Consider the following 6,208-nt stretch of genomic DNA (forward strand, 5'->3'; position numbering starts at 1 on the left):
ACTATTAAACATATCTTGTCTGCAATATGTACACAGACAAAGATACCAACACCTGTGATTGAATCATAGGTTGTTTGAGAATTGAGAGGGAGAAAAAGACAAAACAAGCAACCTTAAAACAAGTATAAATAGATGGTTTTGTATATTTCTCTCTCACACTTGAATAGCACACTAGCAAGGTCTCTCTCTTTCTCTCCCTTATGGCTGGGTATGTTTCTCTCTTTTTCCTTCTTGCTTTAGTATCAAGAACCAATTCATTATCCCACTTAAACTTCATTACTGAAGGATACTAACAATGTCTTGTGAATCTTTTTTCTTTTTTTGCAAATGGGATTTGCTTCTTTTATGGAAAAAAATCATTGTTTTTTTTTTGGATTTCTGTTGTTTGTTTACAATGTTGTGTTCATCCTGGCTTTTTTGGAAGCTCACCAATGAAGTTGATTTTTCTATATTCTTCATCATATGTGTTCAATATTGTAATATGATGCAATTTAAGAATGATTTGCTTTATTTTATTTTAATTTAAAATTGAACTTGAAGTTGTTTTTACTTAGTTTGGGTTTCAATAGATATGGTTGTTGGACAATGTTGATCAAGGTTTTAAATTGCACTCACGTGATGATTGCATTGCGATCGTTGATATTGAACAAATTGCAGTCCATTAGGTATGATGTAGCCACAATTGCGTTCGATCGCAATGTCAACATGGAGATCAAGGTTTTAAATCTCACGATTGTGTTGCGATCCTTGATCATGAGAAAATTGAAGTCAATTAGGTATGATGTGGCTTCAATTGCGTTTGGGATGTGAGCAGAGAAATTAGGGTTTTAAATTGCAATCGCATCACGATTGTGTTAAGATCCTTGATACTGAGCAAATTGCAATCAATTAGGTATGATGCGGCTGAAATTCGACTGCAGTGTGGTCATAAAGATTAGGGTTTTAAATTGAATGATTGTGCTGTTATCCTTAATCTTCAGCAAATCGCAGTTAATTAGGTATGATGTGATTGCAACTGCGATTGTGATGCGAGCACAAAGATTAAGGTTTTAAATTGCAATTGTTTCTCGTTAGTGTTGTGATCCTTGATATTGAGAGCATTCAATTAGGTATCATGTTGTTGCAACTGCGATCGTGATGCGGTCATAGAGACCAAGGTTTTAAATTGTGTCAAGATTCTCCATTTTGTAGGGATTTGGGGCCGAATTAAGCATGTGTGGCCTCAAATGTAGTTGCATTGCGGTCGTGGAGACATAAAAAATCTAGATGTCTTGGCTTAGGTCACAATTGCAATGCATTCGTAGACATAAACTTTGATATCCGCGATCTAGATTATGGTTATAGGCTTATTTTAAAAACCCTGGTAGAAAAATAAAAAAATCAATGTCACGGCAACAATTGCTTCAACACTTGGTGGGTTTTTTTTTGGTATTAAACCTCCTGTTTTCAGGGGAATGCCCCCCTGAAAATCCGGAGTACGGTCGGTAGGTAAGTAAAATTTGAACCCATTTGGGTTGGTGCATTGGTATTGGCTTGGGACCTGGAAGTGTGCTCCTCTTGAGGTCTGAGGTTCGATTCTCTCTGGCGCCAATTTGGGTGGGCTAATTTAGCTTCTTTAGAAAAAAAAAGGTAAGTAAAATTTGACAAAAAATGATCTTCCTAGAAATTGAACTCCACTTCTCCCAAACGATTTATTCTAGGAGAGGAGTTCAGTGACCATTTGAGTTCAATCACTTGATTTTCAAAACTCGTTGTTGGTTAATATCATTTTGGTTTTTCATATTTTACAAAACAGTATTTTTAGAAAAATAATTACCTATGATTATATTCCTTTTGATTATGAGATTTCCTTCTACATGTCAAAATCTACGTACTCAGCTGACCTATTAAGGTCAAGCCAAGTAATAATTTGTTCATTATGATGTGTCTTATCCAATTAGAGTACCACGATTGTTTCCCTCTTTGATTAATTTTCCCATTTGTACATTTTATTTTTTAGCTGAATTGTTCTATCTTTGGTTAATTTTGTCATCTTAACATAGTTTTTGAACCATTTGATTGTCAAGTTTATATATGTTGTATATCGATGACTCTTTTCTTATATATCCAGAGCATCATGGTTGGTCGACAAAAAAACAATTGCAACGAGAATAAAGTATGCATCAACAGCAACCGCTGAAGTTCATTTCGAAAGCAACCCTTGCATATCTTGCCCGAATTGTCAACATGTTATTGACAACAACAATGTAAGTAATACTTTCCAACTTGGTATTTTGTTTTAGATCATATTTCACTTTAACGGAACATTTGTTCTGTCTAGCTATAGGGTATTGCATTTGTATGTGTAAAAATGTTCTCTCTTGAGGTCTTGGAGCATTGGCTCATTGTTTCTCATGAGCTCCACCGGACTCCCTAACAGTTGGTTGATGTAATACACAATGGAAAATCATCAAATTTGTTATCGTGTCCTAAAATTTTATTAGCATTTCCAAGTTTAAAGTTTAAGCGAATAATGAAATTATTTACGTTTCATCGTTTTTTTAAGTCCGAAATATCGCACTTATGTTCTAATATTTGTAAACTTTCTTTTGCTAGTTAAAACAACAGTTGCCTGGATTACCAAAAGGTGTAAAATTCGATCCATCGGATCAAGACATAATGTCACATTTGCTCGCGAAAGTTGGTGCAGGAGACTCCGAACCGCACCCTTTCATCGACGAATTTATCACTACAATAGAAGAGGAAGGTGGTATTTGTTATACTCATCCTCAACATTTACCAGGTAAACAATCTAATCTAAGTTCTATTAATTAAAATTTGAATACTTTATTATTATTTTGATCATCATAATAACCTATATGATTAAAAAATATGTAGGTATTTCACAAGATGGAAGTGCTGCCCATTTTTTTCACAAAGCAGTTAAAGCCTATAATTCGGTCGAAAGCGCAGAAGAATATTCGACCAAGATCTCGGCGAGCTTCGTTGGCACAAGACCGGGAAAACCAGATCTATCTTCTTGAACGGGATTCAAAGAGGCTCTAAGAAGATTATGGTTCTCTATACAATACCGTCAAATGGAGGAAAAGCCGAGAAGACTAACTGGATTGTGCATCAATACCACATCGGAAGAGAAGAGGACGAAAAGGATGGAGAGTATGTGGTATCAAAAATATTTTATCAGCAGCAGCAGCCAGTGAAATTAGGTAAAAAAGATGGTCAAGATGTTCCTGAAACCAGTGGTGAAGCAAGTATTGCAAGAGTGGTTGATCCAGTTACTCCTAATTTTGTGACTCCTGAACTTCCTTGTAACAAAAAACAATGCTCAGATATGAATCAAGAACAAGAATCTCAACAAGAACCTCAACATATTTCTCAGGTAAAATTTTTATTTATTTTTATGTAACCAATCTTTTTAGTCATATGTTGGGCCTTCTTTTTCTTTTCATTTTTCTTGTTTTTTTCCCTTCTTTTTAATGTGGATTGAATTTTTTTTGTTTACAATGAGCTGTGGATCGAACTTAGGACCTATAACGTATTACCCAAACCCCTCACCACTAGATGTGGATTGAATCTTTGAAATGTCATTTGCTAAAATGTTAAACTTAAAAATATTCATTAGTGATTTTTTATAGGGTTAAATAAAATTTTGATCCCTATAAAAATATATCATCACTTTTTTTTGGGAGTTATTATCAAAAAATATCCCTATAAATATGATCATCACTTTTTTTTTTGGGAGTGATTCAAAAAAATTGTGAAATTAATTTTGATGGTAGATAGTTTGTAAAAATATGAATATAATCTATGGTGATAATAATGTTGTTCTTTTGTTTGTCTTCTACAACAGATATTACCAAATATTCATCAATGGCTACTTGATAGTCAGAATGACCGTGAAGAATGCTCAGATATGAACCAAGAACAAGAATCTCATCATATGAATCAAGAACAAGAACCTCATCAATTTTCTCAGGTAATTTTTTTAATCTTTTAAAATTTAATCTGTTTACCTTTTTAAATTTTTAATTATGTTAATCTTTTTAAATTTTTAACTTTTTTAATTTAACACCATAAAATATTTGTTAGTGATTTTTTCTGTGGTTAGATAAATTTTTAGTTCCTATAAATATATTATAGTATATTTTATTTTTAGTTCATCTTAAAAAAAAAATCAAACAAGGTCTTTTAAATATTTGAAATCAACATTTTTTATCTCTGCTTTAAATCAACTCACGTGTGTTTTTCGACATTTTGAATTATTTTTTTGTAATGAAGTACATTATAAAATCATTCTTATAAAAATGAAATTTCATTTGCTTGAGAGTGATTAAAAATATTGTGAAATTAATTTTGATGGTAGTTTGTAAAAATATGAAAATAACCTATGGTGATGATTTTGTTCTTTTGTTTGTCTCTACAACAGATTTTACCAAATATTCCTCAATGGCTACTTGATAGTCCGGATGACTATGGAGATCTTCCAAACATTGACCTTTCGATGGTTGAATCTCAAAATATTGAAGGGATTGATGACATTGATCTTTCTTTGAATCTATTTCCTTCGCAACAATTTGCAGAAGAATCTCCCTTCATGTTTGATTTCGTTCAAAGCCACCAATCTCCCAAAAGGAATGTGGAAGATAGAGAACAAATGGAACAACTTAGTATTTCTGGATTTGCTCATCTAGGAGCGGAGCAATCGAAGAAAGATACTGATGAGCAAATCCAGAAAGACACTGAAGTGTGTCAAAATCCTCATCTTGACACTGACAATATCAGAGAGTGTCAAAATCTGGACCTTGACATTAGAAATGTTGAGCTTGACCCTCAATCGTCAGATTTTCATTTAAGCCAGCTGGTATGTCTATGTTCTTGAAGATCTTTCATTACATTAAATGTCTATTTAGATTAATTTATTTAAACTTATTTGCTGGCATAAATGTTTGTGAGAGCTTATAAAAACAACTTATGACATGTTCGTAAGTTGTTTTTCAGCTTTTTTTCATAAACTCTCCGGGATAACATATAAAATAGCTTGAAAACAATTTAACTTTACTTTATGTTTTGTTATAGAAATAACTTAAACATAAGTACTTATATGATAATGATAATGATAAATACTTGTGCTATAGCGTGCTTGATTGAGTTTGGACTGGGCAAGTTCCTTAAGCCTAATGGGCCCAACCCACCATAGGGCGAGAGGCCCAACAGAGCCAAGGATTAATTGCTAAGTAATGAGACGCCCGCCCTAGGTGGATATGGATAGACTAAGTCACTCACTTAGATCTGAAAATATAGGCCACATGGGCCAAATATCAAGGAGAGCGAACTCAACCACTCCTCATATTAAGGAGGCACGATCACCACATATCCACCAGGCGAGGGGCGCCTATATATAGACCTTCAAGTTGTTAGGTCAAGTACATCCTATATATACCTACTATATTAAATCATAACTCATCATCTCTGTTTGACTAGACATTCACATAAATAACCTTAGCAAGAATATATAGTTGTTTATTCAAATCGAACCTTATTTCATTTCAATTTTGTCACACACCAAAATTTCTCCACGTGTGATGTATTTCTTATTTTTCTACAGGACTTTAGCTCACAAGACAGCTACATTGCTTGGGGTGGTAGCATTAACAAGACATTATTCAAGTAATTCAATTGTAACCAATGCTTTTCATTATGTATGATAAAAAGTTGTAGTGTTATATTATGTTTTCATTAGGATAATATTGGAATTGTCCACATATATTAAGACACATGTTACTCGCTATGAAAGTAATAGATACATTAATGTGTATATTACTATCTCTTATAAGAGCTTTTTATTGGTCCCATATATACAAATGCAGTGTCATGTGATATATTATGTTGTTGATAAATGATAGATTCATGAACGTTAAGTGTTTCCATCCAGCCTTGCATGTCATGAAATTGAAACTTGTATTGGTGAGAGACAACTAATTGACTGACCCAAAAACTTAGCTTTCGATTTCAAGGATGGCATGATAGGTTTTACTACTTATTGGAAGTGAAGGGTGCACCCCCCCCCCCCCCCCCCCCCCCCCCCCCCCACAAAAGCATAGCCAACCCTTTTCAATCATTCTTTATAAATGTTTAAAAGTGACAAACTTACCAAAAACTAATGTTGACTTTGCTCTTAACTTGCTTATCAAAGTTGTTAATGAAATTC

At 33.5% G+C, this 6,208-nt stretch overlaps 1 pseudogene; it reads left to right on the forward strand.

Annotated features, from left to right (window-relative positions):
* The first annotated feature begins 618 nt into the window (after window positions 1-618).
* On the forward strand, window positions 619-5,711 carry LOC123887989 (annotated as a pseudogene).
* Window positions 5,712-6,208: the final 497 nt, after the last annotated feature.

Source organism: Trifolium pratense, linkage group LG1 (assembly GCF_020283565.1).
Source record: "Trifolium pratense cultivar HEN17-A07 linkage group LG1, ARS_RC_1.1, whole genome shotgun sequence".
NCBI classification, from domain to species: Eukaryota; Viridiplantae; Streptophyta; class Magnoliopsida; order Fabales; family Fabaceae; genus Trifolium; species Trifolium pratense.